Raw genomic sequence first — 17,365 nt, forward strand, 5'->3', positions numbered from 1 at the left:
AAGAAAAAAATCATGCAGGAGAGGAAGTTTGTTGTTTATTAGTGATGGATCCGAGCACTAGAAAGCTCGGAGGTGCTTGGTACTCGATGAGAGAGAAAGAGAGAGAGAGGAGAAAGTCTCGAGCGCCACCCGTTACTCGATCGAGTCACTAGCGTACCCGAGTACCCCGATGCTCGATGCTCAATCGGACAAGTGCCGAGCACGCTCGCTCATTACTAGTGTTTTATTTCTGTCTAAATATACTGGTCATTTGTGAGGTATCTATTGTCTCCAATTTTATGAGGAGGCAAAATGACTACTTGCAGAAATCCACCAAGTAGAAGAAGAGAATGCAAAGAGAAGAAGAATTCATGCAGGAGATGAAGTGTGTTGTCTATTTACTGATTGCAAAAGATCCAAAAGCAGCTCATTTAAAGCTTTGCGCAGAATGCATAAGATGCCGTGACCCGGATTCGAACCGGGTTGCTGCGGCCACAACGCAGAGTACTAACCACTATACGATCACGGCAACATTCTCTGAGCCAGGTAGGAGTCGAACCTACAATCTTCTGATCCGTAGTCAGACGCGTTATCCATTGCGCCACTGGCCCTGTTGAAGAAGCTTGCTTACTCCTGCACCATATTGCTAAAGCAAAGGAAAACCTGCAACAGGGTGCCATTGCCATAAGTGCTTACTTGGCAGATAAGAGTCGATGGGAAGAAAAAAATCATGCAGGAGAGGAAGTTTGTTGTTTATTAGTGATGATCGAGCACTAGAAAGCTCGAGTGCTTGGTACTCGATGAGAGAGAAAGAGAGAGAGAGAGAAAGTCTCGAGCGCCACCCGTTACTCGATCGAGTAACTAGCGTACCCGAGTACCCCGATGCTCGATGCTCAATCGACAAGTGCCGAGCACGCTCGCTCATTACTAGTGTTTATTTCTGTCTAAATATACTGGTCATTTGTGAGGTATCTATTTGTCTCCAATTTTATGAGGAGGCAAAATGACTACTTGGCAGAAATCCACCAAGTAGAAGAAGAGAATGCAAAGAGAAGAAGAATTCATGCAGGAGATGAAGTGTGTTGTCTATTTACTGATTGCAAAAGATCCAAAAGCAGCTCATTTAAAGCTTTGCGCAGAATGCATAAGATGCCGTGACCCGGATTCGAACCGGGGTTGCTGCGGCCACAACGCAGAGTACTAACCACTATACGATCACGGCAACATTCTCGAGCCAGGTAGGAGTCGAACCTACAATCTTCTGATCCGTAGTCAGACGCGTTATCCATTGCGCCACTGGCCCTGTTGAAGAAGCTTGCTTACTCCTGCACCATATTGCTAAAGCAAAGGAAAACCTGCAACAGGGTGCCATTGCCATAAGTGCTTACTTGGCAGATAAGAGTCGATGGGAAGAAAAAAATCATGCAGGAGAGGAAGTTTGTTGTTTATTAGTGATGATCGAGCACTAGAAAGCTCGAGTGCTTGGTACTCGATGAGAGAGAAAGAGAGAGAGAGAGAAAGTCTCGAGCGCCACCCGTTACTCGATCGAGTAACTAGCGTACCCGAGTACCCCGATGCTCGATGCTCAATCGACAAGTGCCGAGCACGCTCGCTCATTACTAGTGTTTATTTCTGTCTAAATATACTGGTCATTTGTGAGGTATCTATTTGTCTCCAATTTTATGAGGAGGCAAAATGACTACTTGGCAGAAATCCACCAAGTAGAAGAAGAGAATGCAAAGAGAAGAAGAATTCATGCAGGAGATGAAGTGTGTTGTCTATTTACTGATTGCAAAAGATCCAAAAGCAGCTCATTTAAAGCTTTGCGCAGAATGCATAAGATGCCGTGACCCGGATTCGAACCGGGGTTGCTGCGGCCACAACGCAGAGTACTAACCACTATACGATCACGGCAACATTCTCGAGCCAGGTAGGAGTCGAACCTACAATCTTCTGATCCGTAGTCAGACGCGTTATCCATTGCGCCACTGGCCCTGTTGAAGAAGCTTGCTTACTCCTGCACCATATTGCTAAAGCAAAGGAAAACCTGCAACAGGGTGCCATTGCCATAAGTGCTTACTTGGCAGATAAGAGTCGATGGGAAGAAAAAAATCATGCAGGAGAGGAAGTTTGTTGTTTATTAGTGATGATCGAGCACTAGAAAGCTCGAGTGCTTGGTACTCGATGAGAGAGAAAGAGAGAGAGAGAGAAAGTCTCGAGCGCCACCCGTTACTCGATCGAGTAACTAGCGTACCCGAGTACCCCGATGCTCGATGCTCAATCGACAAGTGCCGAGCACGCTCGCTCATTACTAGTGTTTATTTCTGTCTAAATATACTGGTCATTTGTGAGGTATCTATTTGTCTCCAATTTTATGAGGAGGCAAAATGACTACTTGGCAGAAATCCACCAAGTAGAAGAAGAGAATGCAAAGAGAAGAAGAATTCATGCAGGAGATGAAGTGTGTTGTCTATTTACTGATTGCAAAAGATCCAAAAGCAGCTCATTTAAAGCTTTGCGCAGAATGCATAAGATGCCGTGACCCGGATTCGAACCGGGGTTGCTGCGGCCACAACGCAGAGTACTAACCACTATACGATCACGGCAACATTCTCGAGCCAGGTAGGAGTCGAACCTACAATCTTCTGATCCGTAGTCAGACGCGTTATCCATTGCGCCACTGGCCCTGTTGAAGAAGCTTGCTTACTCCTGCACCATATTGCTAAAGCAAAGGAAAACCTGCAACAGGGTGCCATTGCCATAAGTGCTTACTTGGCAGATAAGAGTCGATGGGAAGAAAAAAATCATGCAGGAGAGGAAGTTTGTTGTTTATTAGTGATGATCGAGCACTAGAAAGCTCGAGTGCTTGGTACTCGATGAGAGAGAAAGAGAGAGAGAGAGAAAGTCTCGAGCGCCACCCGTTACTCGATCGAGTAACTAGCGTACCCGAGTACCCCGATGCTCGATGCTCAATCGACAAGTGCCGAGCACGCTCGCTCATTACTAGTGTTTATTTCTGTCTAAATATACTGGTCATTTGTGAGGTATCTATTTGTCTCCAATTTTATGAGGAGGCAAAATGACTACTTGGCAGAAATCCACCAAGTAGAAGAAGAGAATGCAAAGAGAAGAAGAATTCATGCAGGAGATGAAGTGTGTTGTCTATTTACTGATTGCAAAAGATCCAAAAGCAGCTCATTTAAAGCTTTGCGCAGAATGCATAAGATGCCGTGACCCGGATTCGAACCGGGGTTGCTGCGGCCACAACGCAGAGTACTAACCACTATACGATCACGGCAACATTCTCGAGCCAGGTAGGAGTCGAACCTACAATCTTCTGATCCGTAGTCAGACGCGTTATCCATTGCGCCACTGGCCCTGTTGAAGAAGCTTGCTTACTCCTGCACCATATTGCTAAAGCAAAGGAAAACCTGCAACAGGGTGCCATTGCCATAAGTGCTTACTTGGCAGATAAGAGTCGATGGGAAGAAAAAAATCATGCAGGAGAGGAAGTTTGTTGTTTATTAGTGATGATCGAGCACTAGAAAGCTCGAGTGCTTGGTACTCGATGAGAGAGAAAGAGAGAGAGAGAGAAAGTCTCGAGCGCCACCCGTTACTCGATCGAGTAACTAGCGTACCCGAGTACCCCGATGCTCGATGCTCAATCGACAAGTGCCGAGCACGCTCGCTCATTACTAGTGTTTATTTCTGTCTAAATATACTGGTCATTTGTGAGGTATCTATTTGTCTCCAATTTTATGAGGAGGCAAAATGACTACTTGGCAGAAATCCACCAAGTAGAAGAAGAGAATGCAAAGAGAAGAAGAATTCATGCAGGAGATGAAGTGTGTTGTCTATTTACTGATTGCAAAAGATCCAAAAGCAGCTCATTTAAAGCTTGGCGCAGAATGCATAAGATGCCGTGACCCGGATTCGAACCGGGGTTGCTGCGGCCACAACGCAGAGTACTAACCACTATACGATCACGGCAACATTCTCGAGCCAGGTAGGAGTCGAACCTACAATCTTCTGATCCGTAGTCAGACGCGTTATCCATTGCGCCACTGGCCCTGTTGAAGAAGCTTGCTTACTCCTGCACCATATTGCTAAAGCAAAGGAAAACCTGCAACAGGGTGCCATTGCCATAAGTGCTTACTTGGCAGATAAGAGTCGATGGGAAGAAAAAAATCATGCAGGAGAGGAAGTTTGTTGTTTATTAGTGATGATCGAGCACTAGAAAGCTCGAGTGCTTGGTACTCGATGAGAGAGAAAGAGAGAGAGAGAGAAAGTCTCGAGCGCCACCCGTTACTCGATCGAGTAACTAGCGTACCCGAGTACCCCGATGCTCGATGCTCAATCGACAAGTGCCGAGCACGCTCGCTCATTACTAGTGTTTATTTCTGTCTAAATATACTGGTCATTTGTGAGGTATCTATTTGTCTCCAATTTTATGAGGAGGCAAAATGACTACTTGGCAGAAATCCACCAAGTAGAAGAAGAGAATGCAAAGAGAAGAAGAATTCATGCAGGAGATGAAGTGTGTTGTCTATTTACTGATTGCAAAAGATCCAAAAGCAGCTCATTTAAAGCTTGGCGCAGAATGCATAAGATGCCGTGACCCGGATTCGAACCGGGGTTGCTGCGGCCACAACGCAGAGTACTAACCACTATACGATCACGGCAACATTCTCGAGCCAGGTAGGAGTCGAACCTACAATCTTCTGATCCGTAGTCAGACGCGTTATCCATTGCGCCACTGGCCCTGTTGAAGAAGCTTGCTTACTCCTGCACCATATTGCTAAAGCAAAGGAAAACCTGCAACAGGGTGCCATTGCCATAAGTGCTTACTTGGCAGATAAGAGTCGATGGGAAGAAAAAAATCATGCAGGAGAGGAAGTTTGTTGTTTATTAGTGATGATCGAGCACTAGAAAGCTCGAGTGCTTGGTACTCGATGAGAGAGAAAGAGAGAGAGAGAGAAAGTCTCGAGCGCCACCCGTTACTCGATCGAGTAACTAGCGTACCCGAGTACCCCGATGCTCGATGCTCAATCGACAAGTGCCGAGCACGCTCGCTCATTACTAGTGTTTATTTCTGTCTAAATATACTGGTCATTTGTGAGGTATCTATTTGTCTCCAATTTTATGAGGAGGCAAAATGACTACTTGGCAGAAATCCACCAAGTAGAAGAAGAGAATGCAAAGAGAAGAAGAATTCATGCAGGAGATGAAGTGTGTTGTCTATTTACTGATTGCAAAAGATCCAAAAGCAGCTCATTTAAAGCTTTGCGCAGAATGCATAAGATGCCGTGACCCGGATTCGAACCGGGGTTGCTGCGGCCACAACGCAGAGTACTAACCACTATACGATCACGGCAACATTCTCGAGCCAGGTAGGAGTCGAACCTACAATCTTCTGATCCGTAGTCAGACGCGTTATCCATTGCGCCACTGGCCCTGTTGAAGAAGCTTGCTTACTCCTGCACCATATTGCTAAAGCAAAGGAAAACCTGCAACAGGGTGCCATTGCCATAAGTGCTTACTTGGCAGATAAGAGTCGATGGGAAGAAAAAAATCATGCAGGAGAGGAAGTTTGTTGTTTATTAGTGATGATCGAGCACTAGAAAGCTCGAGTGCTTGGTACTCGATGAGAGAGAAAGAGAGAGAGAGAGAAAGTCTCGAGCGCCACCCGTTACTCGATCGAGTAACTAGCGTACCCGAGTACCCCGATGCTCGATGCTCAATCGACAAGTGCCGAGCACGCTCGCTCATTACTAGTGTTTATTTCTGTCTAAATATACTGGTCATTTGTGAGGTATCTATTTGTCTCCAATTTTATGAGGAGGCAAAATGACTACTTGGCAGAAATCCACCAAGTAGAAGAAGAGAATGCAAAGAGAAGAAGAATTCATGCAGGAGATGAAGTGTGTTGTCTATTTACTGATTGCAAAAGATCCAAAAGCAGCTCATTTAAAGCTTTGCGCAGAATGCATAAGATGCCGTGACCCGGATTCGAACCGGGGTTGCTGCGGCCACAACGCAGAGTACTAACCACTATACGATCACGGCAACATTCTCGAGCCAGGTAGGAGTCGAACCTACAATCTTCTGATCCGTAGTCAGACGCGTTATCCATTGCGCCACTGGCCCTGTTGAAGAAGCTTGCTTACTCCTGCACCATATTGCTAAAGCAAAGGAAAACCTGCAACAGGGTGCCATTGCCATAAGTGCTTACTTGGCAGATAAGAGTCGATGGGAAGAAAAAAATCATGCAGGAGAGGAAGTTTGTTGTTTATTAGTGATGATCGAGCACTAGAAAGCTCGAGTGCTTGGTACTCGATGAGAGAGAAAGAGAGAGAGAGAGAAAGTCTCGAGCGCCACCCGTTACTCGATCGAGTAACTAGCGTACCCGAGTACCCCGATGCTCGATGCTCAATCGACAAGTGCCGAGCACGCTCGCTCATTACTAGTGTTTATTTCTGTCTAAATATACTGGTCATTTGTGAGGTATCTATTTGTCTCCAATTTTATGAGGAGGCAAAATGACTACTTGGCAGAAATCCACCAAGTAGAAGAAGAGAATGCAAAGAGAAGAAGAATTCATGCAGGAGATGAAGTGTGTTGTCTATTTACTGATTGCAAAAGATCCAAAAGCAGCTCATTTAAAGCTTTGCGCAGAATGCATAAGATGCCGTGACCCGGATTCGAACCGGGGTTGCTGCGGCCACAACGCAGAGTACTAACCACTATACGATCACGGCAACATTCTCGAGCCAGGTAGGAGTCGAACCTACAATCTTCTGATCCGTAGTCAGACGCGTTATCCATTGCGCCACTGGCCCTGTTGAAGAAGCTTGCTTACTCCTGCACCATATTGCTAAAGCAAAGGAAAACCTGCAACAGGGTGCCATTGCCATAAGTGCTTACTTGGCAGATAAGAGTCGATGGGAAGAAAAAAATCATGCAGGAGAGGAAGTTTGTTGTTTATTAGTGATGATCGAGCACTAGAAAGCTCGAGTGCTTGGTACTCGATGAGAGAGAAAGAGAGAGAGAGAGAAAGTCTCGAGCGCCACCCGTTACTCGATCGAGTAACTAGCGTACCCGAGTACCCCGATGCTCGATGCTCAATCGACAAGTGCCGAGCACGCTCGCTCATTACTAGTGTTTATTTCTGTCTAAATATACTGGTCATTTGTGAGGTATCTATTTGTCTCCAATTTTATGAGGAGGCAAAATGACTACTTGGCAGAAATCCACCAAGTAGAAGAAGAGAATGCAAAGAGAAGAAGAATTCATGCAGGAGATGAAGTGTGTTGTCTATTTACTGATTGCAAAAGATCCAAAAGCAGCTCATTTAAAGCTTTGCGCAGAATGCATAAGATGCCGTGACCCGGATTCGAACCGGGGTTGCTGCGGCCACAACGCAGAGTACTAACCACTATACGATCACGGCAACATTCTCGAGCCAGGTAGGAGTCGAACCTACAATCTTCTGATCCGTAGTCAGACGCGTTATCCATTGCGCCACTGGCCCTGTTGAAGAAGCTTGCTTACTCCTGCACCATATTGCTAAAGCAAAGGAAAACCTGCAACAGGGTGCCATTGCCATAAGTGCTTACTTGGCAGATAAGAGTCGATGGGAAGAAAAAAATCATGCAGGAGAGGAAGTTTGTTGTTTATTAGTGATGATCGAGCACTAGAAAGCTCGAGTGCTTGGTACTCGATGAGAGAGAAAGAGAGAGAGAGAGAAAGTCTCGAGCGCCACCCGTTACTCGATCGAGTAACTAGCGTACCCGAGTACCCCGATGCTCGATGCTCAATCGACAAGTGCCGAGCACGCTCGCTCATTACTAGTGTTTATTTCTGTCTAAATATACTGGTCATTTGTGAGGTATCTATTTGTCTCCAATTTTATGAGGAGGCAAAATGACTACTTGGCAGAAATCCACCAAGTAGAAGAAGAGAATGCAAAGAGAAGAAGAATTCATGCAGGAGATGAAGTGTGTTGTCTATTTACTGATTGCAAAAGATCCAAAAGCAGCTCATTTAAAGCTTTGCGCAGAATGCATAAGATGCCGTGACCCGGATTCGAACCGGGGTTGCTGCGGCCACAACGCAGAGTACTAACCACTATACGATCACGGCAACATTCTCGAGCCAGGTAGGAGTCGAACCTACAATCTTCTGATCCGTAGTCAGACGCGTTATCCATTGCGCCACTGGCCCTGTTGAAGAAGCTTGCTTACTCCTGCACCATATTGCTAAAGCAAAGGAAAACCTGCAACAGGGTGCCATTGCCATAAGTGCTTACTTGGCAGATAAGAGTCGATGGGAAGAAAAAAATCATGCAGGAGAGGAAGTTTGTTGTTTATTAGTGATGATCGAGCACTAGAAAGCTCGAGTGCTTGGTACTCGATGAGAGAGAAAGAGAGAGAGAGAGAAAGTCTCGAGCGCCACCCGTTACTCGATCGAGTAACTAGCGTACCCGAGTACCCCGATGCTCGATGCTCAATCGACAAGTGCCGAGCACGCTCGCTCATTACTAGTGTTTATTTCTGTCTAAATATACTGGTCATTTGTGAGGTATCTATTTGTCTCCAATTTTATGAGGAGGCAAAATGACTACTTGGCAGAAATCCACCAAGTAGAAGAAGAGAATGCAAAGAGAAGAAGAATTCATGCAGGAGATGAAGTGTGTTGTCTATTTACTGATTGCAAAAGATCCAAAAGCAGCTCATTTAAAGCTTTGCGCAGAATGCATAAGATGCCGTGACCCGGATTCGAACCGGGGTTGCTGCGGCCACAACGCAGAGTACTAACCACTATACGATCACGGCAACATTCTCGAGCCAGGTAGGAGTCGAACCTACAATCTTCTGATCCGTAGTCAGACGCGTTATCCATTGCGCCACTGGCCCTGTTGAAGAAGCTTGCTTACTCCTGCACCATATTGCTAAAGCAAAGGAAAACCTGCAACAGGGTGCCATTGCCATAAGTGCTTACTTGGCAGATAAGAGTCGATGGGAAGAAAAAAATCATGCAGGAGAGGAAGTTTGTTGTTTATTAGTGATGATCGAGCACTAGAAAGCTCGAGTGCTTGGTACTCGATGAGAGAGAAAGAGAGAGAGAGAGAAAGTCTCGAGCGCCACCCGTTACTCGATCGAGTAACTAGCGTACCCGAGTACCCCGATGCTCGATGCTCAATCGACAAGTGCCGAGCACGCTCGCTCATTACTAGTGTTTATTTCTGTCTAAATATACTGGTCATTTGTGAGGTATCTATTTGTCTCCAATTTTATGAGGAGGCAAAATGACTACTTGGCAGAAATCCACCAAGTAGAAGAAGAGAATGCAAAGAGAAGAAGAATTCATGCAGGAGATGAAGTGTGTTGTCTATTTACTGATTGCAAAAGATCCAAAAGCAGCTCATTTAAAGCTTTGCGCAGAATGCATAAGATGCCGTGACCCGGATTCGAACCGGGGTTGCTGCGGCCACAACGCAGAGTACTAACCACTATACGATCACGGCAACATTCTCGAGCCAGGTAGGAGTCGAACCTACAATCTTCTGATCCGTAGTCAGACGCGTTATCCATTGCGCCACTGGCCCTGTTGAAGAAGCTTGCTTACTCCTGCACCATATTGCTAAAGCAAAGGAAAACCTGCAACAGGGTGCCATTGCCATAAGTGCTTACTTGGCAGATAAGAGTCGATGGGAAGAAAAAAATCATGCAGGAGAGGAAGTTTGTTGTTTATTAGTGATGATCGAGCACTAGAAAGCTCGAGTGCTTGGTACTCGATGAGAGAGAAAGAGAGAGAGAGAGAAAGTCTCGAGCGCCACCCGTTACTCGATCGAGTAACTAGCGTACCCGAGTACCCCGATGCTCGATGCTCAATCGACAAGTGCCGAGCACGCTCGCTCATTACTAGTGTTTATTTCTGTCTAAATATACTGGTCATTTGTGAGGTATCTATTTGTCTCCAATTTTATGAGGAGGCAAAATGACTACTTGGCAGAAATCCACCAAGTAGAAGAAGAGAATGCAAAGAGAAGAAGAATTCATGCAGGAGATGAAGTGTGTTGTCTATTTACTGATTGCAAAAGATCCAAAAGCAGCTCATTTAAAGCTTTGCGCAGAATGCATAAGATGCCGTGACCCGGATTCGAACCGGGGTTGCTGCGGCCACAACGCAGAGTACTAACCACTATACGATCACGGCAACATTCTCGAGCCAGGTAGGAGTCGAACCTACAATCTTCTGATCCGTAGTCAGACGCGTTATCCATTGCGCCACTGGCCCTGTTGAAGAAGCTTGCTTACTCCTGCACCATATTGCTAAAGCAAAGGAAAACCTGCAACAGGGTGCCATTGCCATAAGTGCTTACTTGGCAGATAAGAGTCGATGGGAAGAAAAAAATCATGCAGGAGAGGAAGTTTGTTGTTTATTAGTGATGATCGAGCACTAGAAAGCTCGAGTGCTTGGTACTCGATGAGAGAGAAAGAGAGAGAGAGAGAAAGTCTCGAGCGCCACCCGTTACTCGATCGAGTAACTAGCGTACCCGAGTACCCCGATGCTCGATGCTCAATCGACAAGTGCCGAGCACGCTCGCTCATTACTAGTGTTTATTTCTGTCTAAATATACTGGTCATTTGTGAGGTATCTATTTGTCTCCAATTTTATGAGGAGGCAAAATGACTACTTGGCAGAAATCCACCAAGTAGAAGAAGAGAATGCAAAGAGAAGAAGAATTCATGCAGGAGATGAAGTGTGTTGTCTATTTACTGATTGCAAAAGATCCAAAAGCAGCTCATTTAAAGCTTTGCGCAGAATGCATAAGATGCCGTGACCCGGATTCGAACCGGGGTTGCTGCGGCCACAACGCAGAGTACTAACCACTATACGATCACGGCAACATTCTCGAGCCAGGTAGGAGTCGAACCTACAATCTTCTGATCCGTAGTCAGACGCGTTATCCATTGCGCCACTGGCCCTGTTGAAGAAGCTTGCTTACTCCTGCACCATATTGCTAAAGCAAAGGAAAACCTGCAACAGGGTGCCATTGCCATAAGTGCTTACTTGGCAGATAAGAGTCGATGGGAAGAAAAAAATCATGCAGGAGAGGAAGTTTGTTGTTTATTAGTGATGATCGAGCACTAGAAAGCTCGAGTGCTTGGTACTCGATGAGAGAGAAAGAGAGAGAGAGAGAAAGTCTCGAGCGCCACCCGTTACTCGATCGAGTAACTAGCGTACCCGAGTACCCCGATGCTCGATGCTCAATCGACAAGTGCCGAGCACGCTCGCTCATTACTAGTGTTTATTTCTGTCTAAATATACTGGTCATTTGTGAGGTATCTATTTGTCTCCAATTTTATGAGGAGGCAAAATGACTACTTGGCAGAAATCCACCAAGTAGAAGAAGAGAATGCAAAGAGAAGAAGAATTCATGCAGGAGATGAAGTGTGTTGTCTATTTACTGATTGCAAAAGATCCAAAAGCAGCTCATTTAAAGCTTTGCGCAGAATGCATAAGATGCCGTGACCCGGATTCGAACCGGGGTTGCTGCGGCCACAACGCAGAGTACTAACCACTATACGATCACGGCAACATTCTCGAGCCAGGTAGGAGTCGAACCTACAATCTTCTGATCCGTAGTCAGACGCGTTATCCATTGCGCCACTGGCCCTGTTGAAGAAGCTTGCTTACTCCTGCACCATATTGCTAAAGCAAAGGAAAACCTGCAACAGGGTGCCATTGCCATAAGTGCTTACTTGGCAGATAAGAGTCGATGGGAAGAAAAAAATCATGCAGGAGAGGAAGTTTGTTGTTTATTAGTGATGATCGAGCACTAGAAAGCTCGAGTGCTTGGTACTCGATGAGAGAGAAAGAGAGAGAGAGAGAAAGTCTCGAGCGCCACCCGTTACTCGATCGAGTAACTAGCGTACCCGAGTACCCCGATGCTCGATGCTCAATCGACAAGTGCCGAGCACGCTCGCTCATTACTAGTGTTTATTTCTGTCTAAATATACTGGTCATTTGTGAGGTATCTATTTGTCTCCAATTTTATGAGGAGGCAAAATGACTACTTGGCAGAAATCCACCAAGTAGAAGAAGAGAATGCAAAGAGAAGAAGAATTCATGCAGGAGATGAAGTGTGTTGTCTATTTACTGATTGCAAAAGATCCAAAAGCAGCTCATTTAAAGCTTTGCGCAGAATGCATAAGATGCCGTGACCCGGATTCGAACCGGGGTTGCTGCGGCCACAACGCAGAGTACTAACCACTATACGATCACGGCAACATTCTCGAGCCAGGTAGGAGTCGAACCTACAATCTTCTGATCCGTAGTCAGACGCGTTATCCATTGCGCCACTGGCCCTGTTGAAGAAGCTTGCTTACTCCTGCACCATATTGCTAAAGCAAAGGAAAACCTGCAACAGGGTGCCATTGCCATAAGTGCTTACTTGGCAGATAAGAGTCGATGGGAAGAAAAAAATCATGCAGGAGAGGAAGTTTGTTGTTTATTAGTGATGATCGAGCACTAGAAAGCTCGAGTGCTTGGTACTCGATGAGAGAGAAAGAGAGAGAGAGAGAAAGTCTCGAGCGCCACCCGTTACTCGATCGAGTAACTAGCGTACCCGAGTACCCCGATGCTCGATGCTCAATCGACAAGTGCCGAGCACGCTCGCTCATTACTAGTGTTTATTTCTGTCTAAATATACTGGTCATTTGTGAGGTATCTATTTGTCTCCAATTTTATGAGGAGGCAAAATGACTACTTGGCAGAAATCCACCAAGTAGAAGAAGAGAATGCAAAGAGAAGAAGAATTCATGCAGGAGATGAAGTGTGTTGTCTATTTACTGATTGCAAAAGATCCAAAAGCAGCTCATTTAAAGCTTTGCGCAGAATGCATAAGATGCCGTGACCCGGATTCGAACCGGGGTTGCTGCGGCCACAACGCAGAGTACTAACCACTATACGATCACGGCAACATTCTCGAGCCAGGTAGGAGTCGAACCTACAATCTTCTGATCCGTAGTCAGACGCGTTATCCATTGCGCCACTGGCCCTGTTGAAGAAGCTTGCTTACTCCTGCACCATATTGCTAAAGCAAAGGAAAACCTGCAACAGGGTGCCATTGCCATAAGTGCTTACTTGGCAGATAAGAGTCGATGGGAAGAAAAAAATCATGCAGGAGAGGAAGTTTGTTGTTTATTAGTGATGATCGAGCACTAGAAAGCTCGAGTGCTTGGTACTCGATGAGAGAGAAAGAGAGAGAGAGAGAAAGTCTCGAGCGCCACCCGTTACTCGATCGAGTAACTAGCGTACCCGAGTACCCCGATGCTCGATGCTCAATCGACAAGTGCCGAGCACGCTCGCTCATTACTAGTGTTTATTTCTGTCTAAATATACTGGTCATTTGTGAGGTATCTATTTGTCTCCAATTTTATGAGGAGGCAAAATGACTACTTGGCAGAAATCCACCAAGTAGAAGAAGAGAATGCAAAGAGAAGAAGAATTCATGCAGGAGATGAAGTGTGTTGTCTATTTACTGATTGCAAAAGATCCAAAAGCAGCTCATTTAAAGCTTTGCGCAGAATGCATAAGATGCCGTGACCCGGATTCGAACCGGGGTTGCTGCGGCCACAACGCAGAGTACTAACCACTATACGATCACGGCAACATTCTCGAGCCAGGTAGGAGTCGAACCTACAATCTTCTGATCCGTAGTCAGACGCGTTATCCATTGCGCCACTGGCCCTGTTGAAGAAGCTTGCTTACTCCTGCACCATATTGCTAAAGCAAAGGAAAACCTGCAACAGGGTGCCATTGCCATAAGTGCTTACTTGGCAGATAAGAGTCGATGGGAAGAAAAAAATCATGCAGGAGAGGAAGTTTGTTGTTTATTAGTGATGATCGAGCACTAGAAAGCTCGAGTGCTTGGTACTCGATGAGAGAGAAAGAGAGAGAGAGAGAAAGTCTCGAGCGCCACCCGTTACTCGATCGAGTAACTAGCGTACCCGAGTACCCCGATGCTCGATGCTCAATCGACAAGTGCCGAGCACGCTCGCTCATTACTAGTGTTTATTTCTGTCTAAATATACTGGTCATTTGTGAGGTATCTATTTGTCTCCAATTTTATGAGGAGGCAAAATGACTACTTGGCAGAAATCCACCAAGTAGAAGAAGAGAATGCAAAGAGAAGAAGAATTCATGCAGGAGATGAAGTGTGTTGTCTATTTACTGATTGCAAAAGATCCAAAAGCAGCTCATTTAAAGCTTTGCGCAGAATGCATAAGATGCCGTGACCCGGATTCGAACCGGGGTTGCTGCGGCCACAACGCAGAGTACTAACCACTATACGATCACGGCAACATTCTCGAGCCAGGTAGGAGTCGAACCTACAATCTTCTGATCCGTAGTCAGACGCGTTATCCATTGCGCCACTGGCCCTGTTGAAGAAGCTTGCTTACTCCTGCACCATATTGCTAAAGCAAAGGAAAACCTGCAACAGGGTGCCATTGCCATAAGTGCTTACTTGGCAGATAAGAGTCGATGGGAAGAAAAAAATCATGCAGGAGAGGAAGTTTGTTGTTTATTAGTGATGATCGAGCACTAGAAAGCTCGAGTGCTTGGTACTCGATGAGAGAGAAAGAGAGAGAGAGAGAAAGTCTCGAGCGCCACCCGTTACTCGATCGAGTAACTAGCGTACCCGAGTACCCCGATGCTCGATGCTCAATCGACAAGTGCCGAGCACGCTCGCTCATTACTAGTGTTTATTTCTGTCTAAATATACTGGTCATTTGTGAGGTATCTATTTGTCTCCAATTTTATGAGGAGGCAAAATGACTACTTGGCAGAAATCCACCAAGTAGAAGAAGAGAATGCAAAGAGAAGAAGAATTCATGCAGGAGATGAAGTGTGTTGTCTATTTACTGATTGCAAAAGATCCAAAAGCAGCTCATTTAAAGCTTTGCGCAGAATGCATAAGATGCCGTGACCCGGATTCGAACCGGGGTTGCTGCGGCCACAACGCAGAGTACTAACCACTATACGATCACGGCAACATTCTCGAGCCAGGTAGGAGTCGAACCTACAATCTTCTGATCCGTAGTCAGACGCGTTATCCATTGCGCCACTGGCCCTGTTGAAGAAGCTTGCTTACTCCTGCACCATATTGCTAAAGCAAAGGAAAACCTGCAACAGGGTGCCATTGCCATAAGTGCTTACTTGGCAGATAAGAGTCGATGGGAAGAAAAAAATCATGCAGGAGAGGAAGTTTGTTGTTTATTAGTGATGATCGAGCACTAGAAAGCTCGAGTGCTTGGTACTCGATGAGAGAGAAAGAGAGAGAGAGAGAAAGTCTCGAGCGCCACCCGTTACTCGATCGAGTAACTAGCGTACCCGAGTACCCCGATGCTCGATGCTCAATCGACAAGTGCCGAGCACGCTCGCTCATTACTAGTGTTTATTTCTGTCTAAATATACTGGTCATTTGTGAGGTATCTATTTGTCTCCAATTTTATGAGGAGGCAAAATGACTACTTGGCAGAAATCCACCAAGTAGAAGAAGAGAATGCAAAGAGAAGAAGAATTCATGCAGGAGATGAAGTGTGTTGTCTATTTACTGATTGCAAAAGATCCAAAAGCAGCTCATTTAAAGCTTTGCGCAGAATGCATAAGATGCCGTGACCCGGATTCGAACCGGGGTTGCTGCGGCCACAACGCAGAGTACTAACCACTATACGATCACGGCAACATTCTCGAGCCAGGTAGGAGTCGAACCTACAATCTTCTGATCCGTAGTCAGACGCGTTATCCATTGCGCCACTGGCCCTGTTGAAGAAGCTTGCTTACTCCTGCACCATATTGCTAAAGCAAAGGAAAACCTGCAACAGGGTGCCATTGCCATAAGTGCTTACTTGGCAGATAAGAGTCGATGGGAAGAAAAAAATCATGCAGGAGAGGAAGTTTGTTGTTTATTAGTGATGATCGAGCACTAGAAAGCTCGAGTGCTTGGTACTCGATGAGAGAGAAAGAGAGAGAGAGAGAAAGTCTCGAGCGCCACCCGTTACTCGATCGAGTAACTAGCGTACCCGAGTACCCCGATGCTCGATGCTCAATCGACAAGTGCCGAGCACGCTCGCTCATTACTAGTGTTTATTTCTGTCTAAATATACTGGTCATTTGTGAGGTATCTATTTGTCTCCAATTTTATGAGGAGGCAAAATGACTACTTGGCAGAAATCCACCAAGTAGAAGAAGAGAATGCAAAGAGAAGAAGAATTCATGCAGGAGATGAAGTGTGTTGTCTATTTACTGATTGCAAAAGATCCAAAAGCAGCTCATTTAAAGCTTTGCGCAGAATGCATAAGATGCCGTGACCCGGATTCGAACCGGGGTTGCTGCGGCCACAACGCAGAGTACTAACCACTATACGATCACGGCAACATTCTCGAGCCAGCTAGGAGTCGAACCTACAATCTTCTGATCCGTAGTCAGACGCGTTATCCATTGCGCCACTGGCCCTGTTGAAGAAGCTTGCTTACTCCTGCACCATATTGCTAAAGCAAAGGAAAACCTGCAACAGGGTGCCATTGCCATAAGTGCTTACTTGGCAGATAAGAGTCGATGGGAAGAAAAAAATCATGCAGGAGAGGAAGTTTGTTGTTTATTAGTGATGATCGAGCACTAGAAAGCTCGAGTGCTTGGTACTCGATGAGAGAGAAAGAGAGAGAGAGAGAAAGTCTCGAGCGCCACCCGTTACTCGATCGAGTAACTAGCGTACCCGAGTACCCCGATGCTCGATGCTCAATCGACAAGTGCCGAGCACGCTCGCTCATTACTAGTGTTTATTTCTGTCTAAATATACTGGTCATTTGTGAGGTATCTATTTGTCTCCAATTTTATGAGGAGGCAAAATGACTACTTGGCAGAAATCCACCAAGTAGAAGAAGAGAATGCAAAGAGAAGAAGAATTCATGCAGGAGATGAAGTGTGTTGTCTATTTACTGATTGCAAAAGATCCAAAAGCAGCTCATTTAAAGCTTTGCGCAGAATGCATAAGATGCCGTGACCCGGATTCGAACCGGGGTTGCTGCGGCCACAACGCAGAGTACTAACCACTATACGATCACGGCAACATTCTCGAGCCAGGTAGGAGTCGAACCTACAATCTTCTGATCCGTAGTCAGACGCGTTATCCATTGCGCCACTGGCCCTGTTGAAGAAGCTTGCTTACTCCTGCACCATATTGCTAAAGCAAAGGAAAACCTGCAACAGGGTGCCATTGCCATAAGTGCTTACTTGGCAGATAAGAGTCGATGGGAAGAAAAAAATCATGCAGGAGAGGAAGTTTGTTGTTTATTAGTGATGATCGAGCACTAGA

At 45.8% G+C, this 17,365-nt stretch overlaps 49 non-coding genes across 49 annotated transcripts; all 49 read right to left on the bottom strand.

The window, feature by feature from the left end:
• Nucleotides 1-517: 517 nt before the first annotated feature.
• TRNAR-ACG (transfer RNA arginine (anticodon ACG)) lies at nt 518-590 on the bottom strand. Its single transcript has one exon. It is a non-coding gene; the product is annotated as a tRNA-Arg (tRNA).
• A 539-nt stretch (nt 591-1,129) lies between these two features.
• Nucleotides 1,130-1,201, bottom strand: TRNAH-GUG (transfer RNA histidin (anticodon GUG)). The gene has a single exon. It is a non-coding gene; the product is annotated as a tRNA-His (tRNA).
• Nucleotides 1,202-1,209: 8 nt separating this feature from the next.
• Nucleotides 1,210-1,282, bottom strand: TRNAR-ACG (transfer RNA arginine (anticodon ACG)). The gene has a single exon. It is a non-coding gene; the product is annotated as a tRNA-Arg (tRNA).
• Nucleotides 1,283-1,821: 539 nt separating this feature from the next.
• Nucleotides 1,822-1,893, bottom strand: TRNAH-GUG (transfer RNA histidin (anticodon GUG)). Its single transcript has one exon. It is a non-coding gene; the product is annotated as a tRNA-His (tRNA).
• An 8-nt stretch (nt 1,894-1,901) lies between these two features.
• Nucleotides 1,902-1,974, bottom strand: TRNAR-ACG (transfer RNA arginine (anticodon ACG)). Its single transcript has one exon. It is a non-coding gene; the product is annotated as a tRNA-Arg (tRNA).
• A 539-nt stretch (nt 1,975-2,513) lies between these two features.
• On the bottom strand, nt 2,514-2,585 carry TRNAH-GUG (transfer RNA histidin (anticodon GUG)). Its single transcript has one exon. It is a non-coding gene; the product is annotated as a tRNA-His (tRNA).
• An 8-nt stretch (nt 2,586-2,593) lies between these two features.
• On the bottom strand, nt 2,594-2,666 carry TRNAR-ACG (transfer RNA arginine (anticodon ACG)). Its single transcript has one exon. It is a non-coding gene; the product is annotated as a tRNA-Arg (tRNA).
• Nucleotides 2,667-3,205: 539 nt separating this feature from the next.
• On the bottom strand, nt 3,206-3,277 carry TRNAH-GUG (transfer RNA histidin (anticodon GUG)). Its single transcript has one exon. It is a non-coding gene; the product is annotated as a tRNA-His (tRNA).
• Nucleotides 3,278-3,285: 8 nt separating this feature from the next.
• On the bottom strand, nt 3,286-3,358 carry TRNAR-ACG (transfer RNA arginine (anticodon ACG)). Its single transcript has one exon. It is a non-coding gene; the product is annotated as a tRNA-Arg (tRNA).
• A 539-nt stretch (nt 3,359-3,897) lies between these two features.
• TRNAH-GUG (transfer RNA histidin (anticodon GUG)) lies at nt 3,898-3,969 on the bottom strand. Its single transcript has one exon. It is a non-coding gene; the product is annotated as a tRNA-His (tRNA).
• Nucleotides 3,970-3,977: 8 nt separating this feature from the next.
• On the bottom strand, nt 3,978-4,050 carry TRNAR-ACG (transfer RNA arginine (anticodon ACG)). Its single transcript has one exon. It is a non-coding gene; the product is annotated as a tRNA-Arg (tRNA).
• A 539-nt stretch (nt 4,051-4,589) lies between these two features.
• Nucleotides 4,590-4,661, bottom strand: TRNAH-GUG (transfer RNA histidin (anticodon GUG)). The gene has a single exon. It is a non-coding gene; the product is annotated as a tRNA-His (tRNA).
• An 8-nt stretch (nt 4,662-4,669) lies between these two features.
• On the bottom strand, nt 4,670-4,742 carry TRNAR-ACG (transfer RNA arginine (anticodon ACG)). Its single transcript has one exon. It is a non-coding gene; the product is annotated as a tRNA-Arg (tRNA).
• Nucleotides 4,743-5,281: 539 nt separating this feature from the next.
• Nucleotides 5,282-5,353, bottom strand: TRNAH-GUG (transfer RNA histidin (anticodon GUG)). Its single transcript has one exon. It is a non-coding gene; the product is annotated as a tRNA-His (tRNA).
• An 8-nt stretch (nt 5,354-5,361) lies between these two features.
• On the bottom strand, nt 5,362-5,434 carry TRNAR-ACG (transfer RNA arginine (anticodon ACG)). Its single transcript has one exon. It is a non-coding gene; the product is annotated as a tRNA-Arg (tRNA).
• A 539-nt stretch (nt 5,435-5,973) lies between these two features.
• Nucleotides 5,974-6,045, bottom strand: TRNAH-GUG (transfer RNA histidin (anticodon GUG)). Its single transcript has one exon. It is a non-coding gene; the product is annotated as a tRNA-His (tRNA).
• Nucleotides 6,046-6,053: 8 nt separating this feature from the next.
• Nucleotides 6,054-6,126, bottom strand: TRNAR-ACG (transfer RNA arginine (anticodon ACG)). Its single transcript has one exon. It is a non-coding gene; the product is annotated as a tRNA-Arg (tRNA).
• Nucleotides 6,127-6,665: 539 nt separating this feature from the next.
• Nucleotides 6,666-6,737, bottom strand: TRNAH-GUG (transfer RNA histidin (anticodon GUG)). Its single transcript has one exon. It is a non-coding gene; the product is annotated as a tRNA-His (tRNA).
• An 8-nt stretch (nt 6,738-6,745) lies between these two features.
• On the bottom strand, nt 6,746-6,818 carry TRNAR-ACG (transfer RNA arginine (anticodon ACG)). Its single transcript has one exon. It is a non-coding gene; the product is annotated as a tRNA-Arg (tRNA).
• A 539-nt stretch (nt 6,819-7,357) lies between these two features.
• Nucleotides 7,358-7,429, bottom strand: TRNAH-GUG (transfer RNA histidin (anticodon GUG)). Its single transcript has one exon. It is a non-coding gene; the product is annotated as a tRNA-His (tRNA).
• An 8-nt stretch (nt 7,430-7,437) lies between these two features.
• Nucleotides 7,438-7,510, bottom strand: TRNAR-ACG (transfer RNA arginine (anticodon ACG)). The gene has a single exon. It is a non-coding gene; the product is annotated as a tRNA-Arg (tRNA).
• A 539-nt stretch (nt 7,511-8,049) lies between these two features.
• On the bottom strand, nt 8,050-8,121 carry TRNAH-GUG (transfer RNA histidin (anticodon GUG)). Its single transcript has one exon. It is a non-coding gene; the product is annotated as a tRNA-His (tRNA).
• Nucleotides 8,122-8,129: 8 nt separating this feature from the next.
• On the bottom strand, nt 8,130-8,202 carry TRNAR-ACG (transfer RNA arginine (anticodon ACG)). The gene has a single exon. It is a non-coding gene; the product is annotated as a tRNA-Arg (tRNA).
• A 539-nt stretch (nt 8,203-8,741) lies between these two features.
• On the bottom strand, nt 8,742-8,813 carry TRNAH-GUG (transfer RNA histidin (anticodon GUG)). The gene has a single exon. It is a non-coding gene; the product is annotated as a tRNA-His (tRNA).
• An 8-nt stretch (nt 8,814-8,821) lies between these two features.
• Nucleotides 8,822-8,894, bottom strand: TRNAR-ACG (transfer RNA arginine (anticodon ACG)). Its single transcript has one exon. It is a non-coding gene; the product is annotated as a tRNA-Arg (tRNA).
• Nucleotides 8,895-9,433: 539 nt separating this feature from the next.
• On the bottom strand, nt 9,434-9,505 carry TRNAH-GUG (transfer RNA histidin (anticodon GUG)). The gene has a single exon. It is a non-coding gene; the product is annotated as a tRNA-His (tRNA).
• Nucleotides 9,506-9,513: 8 nt separating this feature from the next.
• Nucleotides 9,514-9,586, bottom strand: TRNAR-ACG (transfer RNA arginine (anticodon ACG)). Its single transcript has one exon. It is a non-coding gene; the product is annotated as a tRNA-Arg (tRNA).
• A 539-nt stretch (nt 9,587-10,125) lies between these two features.
• Nucleotides 10,126-10,197, bottom strand: TRNAH-GUG (transfer RNA histidin (anticodon GUG)). Its single transcript has one exon. It is a non-coding gene; the product is annotated as a tRNA-His (tRNA).
• Nucleotides 10,198-10,205: 8 nt separating this feature from the next.
• Nucleotides 10,206-10,278, bottom strand: TRNAR-ACG (transfer RNA arginine (anticodon ACG)). The gene has a single exon. It is a non-coding gene; the product is annotated as a tRNA-Arg (tRNA).
• Nucleotides 10,279-10,817: 539 nt separating this feature from the next.
• Nucleotides 10,818-10,889, bottom strand: TRNAH-GUG (transfer RNA histidin (anticodon GUG)). Its single transcript has one exon. It is a non-coding gene; the product is annotated as a tRNA-His (tRNA).
• Nucleotides 10,890-10,897: 8 nt separating this feature from the next.
• Nucleotides 10,898-10,970, bottom strand: TRNAR-ACG (transfer RNA arginine (anticodon ACG)). The gene has a single exon. It is a non-coding gene; the product is annotated as a tRNA-Arg (tRNA).
• Nucleotides 10,971-11,509: 539 nt separating this feature from the next.
• TRNAH-GUG (transfer RNA histidin (anticodon GUG)) lies at nt 11,510-11,581 on the bottom strand. The gene has a single exon. It is a non-coding gene; the product is annotated as a tRNA-His (tRNA).
• Nucleotides 11,582-11,589: 8 nt separating this feature from the next.
• TRNAR-ACG (transfer RNA arginine (anticodon ACG)) lies at nt 11,590-11,662 on the bottom strand. Its single transcript has one exon. It is a non-coding gene; the product is annotated as a tRNA-Arg (tRNA).
• Nucleotides 11,663-12,201: 539 nt separating this feature from the next.
• On the bottom strand, nt 12,202-12,273 carry TRNAH-GUG (transfer RNA histidin (anticodon GUG)). Its single transcript has one exon. It is a non-coding gene; the product is annotated as a tRNA-His (tRNA).
• An 8-nt stretch (nt 12,274-12,281) lies between these two features.
• TRNAR-ACG (transfer RNA arginine (anticodon ACG)) lies at nt 12,282-12,354 on the bottom strand. The gene has a single exon. It is a non-coding gene; the product is annotated as a tRNA-Arg (tRNA).
• A 539-nt stretch (nt 12,355-12,893) lies between these two features.
• On the bottom strand, nt 12,894-12,965 carry TRNAH-GUG (transfer RNA histidin (anticodon GUG)). The gene has a single exon. It is a non-coding gene; the product is annotated as a tRNA-His (tRNA).
• Nucleotides 12,966-12,973: 8 nt separating this feature from the next.
• TRNAR-ACG (transfer RNA arginine (anticodon ACG)) lies at nt 12,974-13,046 on the bottom strand. Its single transcript has one exon. It is a non-coding gene; the product is annotated as a tRNA-Arg (tRNA).
• A 539-nt stretch (nt 13,047-13,585) lies between these two features.
• Nucleotides 13,586-13,657, bottom strand: TRNAH-GUG (transfer RNA histidin (anticodon GUG)). Its single transcript has one exon. It is a non-coding gene; the product is annotated as a tRNA-His (tRNA).
• Nucleotides 13,658-13,665: 8 nt separating this feature from the next.
• TRNAR-ACG (transfer RNA arginine (anticodon ACG)) lies at nt 13,666-13,738 on the bottom strand. The gene has a single exon. It is a non-coding gene; the product is annotated as a tRNA-Arg (tRNA).
• Nucleotides 13,739-14,277: 539 nt separating this feature from the next.
• TRNAH-GUG (transfer RNA histidin (anticodon GUG)) lies at nt 14,278-14,349 on the bottom strand. The gene has a single exon. It is a non-coding gene; the product is annotated as a tRNA-His (tRNA).
• An 8-nt stretch (nt 14,350-14,357) lies between these two features.
• Nucleotides 14,358-14,430, bottom strand: TRNAR-ACG (transfer RNA arginine (anticodon ACG)). The gene has a single exon. It is a non-coding gene; the product is annotated as a tRNA-Arg (tRNA).
• A 539-nt stretch (nt 14,431-14,969) lies between these two features.
• On the bottom strand, nt 14,970-15,041 carry TRNAH-GUG (transfer RNA histidin (anticodon GUG)). The gene has a single exon. It is a non-coding gene; the product is annotated as a tRNA-His (tRNA).
• Nucleotides 15,042-15,049: 8 nt separating this feature from the next.
• Nucleotides 15,050-15,122, bottom strand: TRNAR-ACG (transfer RNA arginine (anticodon ACG)). The gene has a single exon. It is a non-coding gene; the product is annotated as a tRNA-Arg (tRNA).
• Nucleotides 15,123-15,661: 539 nt separating this feature from the next.
• TRNAH-GUG (transfer RNA histidin (anticodon GUG)) lies at nt 15,662-15,733 on the bottom strand. Its single transcript has one exon. It is a non-coding gene; the product is annotated as a tRNA-His (tRNA).
• An 8-nt stretch (nt 15,734-15,741) lies between these two features.
• TRNAR-ACG (transfer RNA arginine (anticodon ACG)) lies at nt 15,742-15,814 on the bottom strand. The gene has a single exon. It is a non-coding gene; the product is annotated as a tRNA-Arg (tRNA).
• Nucleotides 15,815-16,353: 539 nt separating this feature from the next.
• TRNAH-GUG (transfer RNA histidin (anticodon GUG)) lies at nt 16,354-16,425 on the bottom strand. The gene has a single exon. It is a non-coding gene; the product is annotated as a tRNA-His (tRNA).
• An 8-nt stretch (nt 16,426-16,433) lies between these two features.
• TRNAR-ACG (transfer RNA arginine (anticodon ACG)) lies at nt 16,434-16,506 on the bottom strand. The gene has a single exon. It is a non-coding gene; the product is annotated as a tRNA-Arg (tRNA).
• A 539-nt stretch (nt 16,507-17,045) lies between these two features.
• On the bottom strand, nt 17,046-17,117 carry TRNAH-GUG (transfer RNA histidin (anticodon GUG)). The gene has a single exon. It is a non-coding gene; the product is annotated as a tRNA-His (tRNA).
• Nucleotides 17,118-17,125: 8 nt separating this feature from the next.
• Nucleotides 17,126-17,198, bottom strand: TRNAR-ACG (transfer RNA arginine (anticodon ACG)). Its single transcript has one exon. It is a non-coding gene; the product is annotated as a tRNA-Arg (tRNA).
• Between the last annotated feature and the right edge of the window lie 167 nt (nt 17,199-17,365).

The sequence above is a fragment of the Phyllobates terribilis genome, unplaced genomic scaffold (genome assembly GCF_046119375.1).
Source record: "Phyllobates terribilis strain yellow unplaced genomic scaffold, ASM4611937v1 Scaffold_7810__1_contigs__length_35260, whole genome shotgun sequence".
Taxonomy (NCBI): Eukaryota; Metazoa; Chordata; class Amphibia; order Anura; family Dendrobatidae; genus Phyllobates; species Phyllobates terribilis.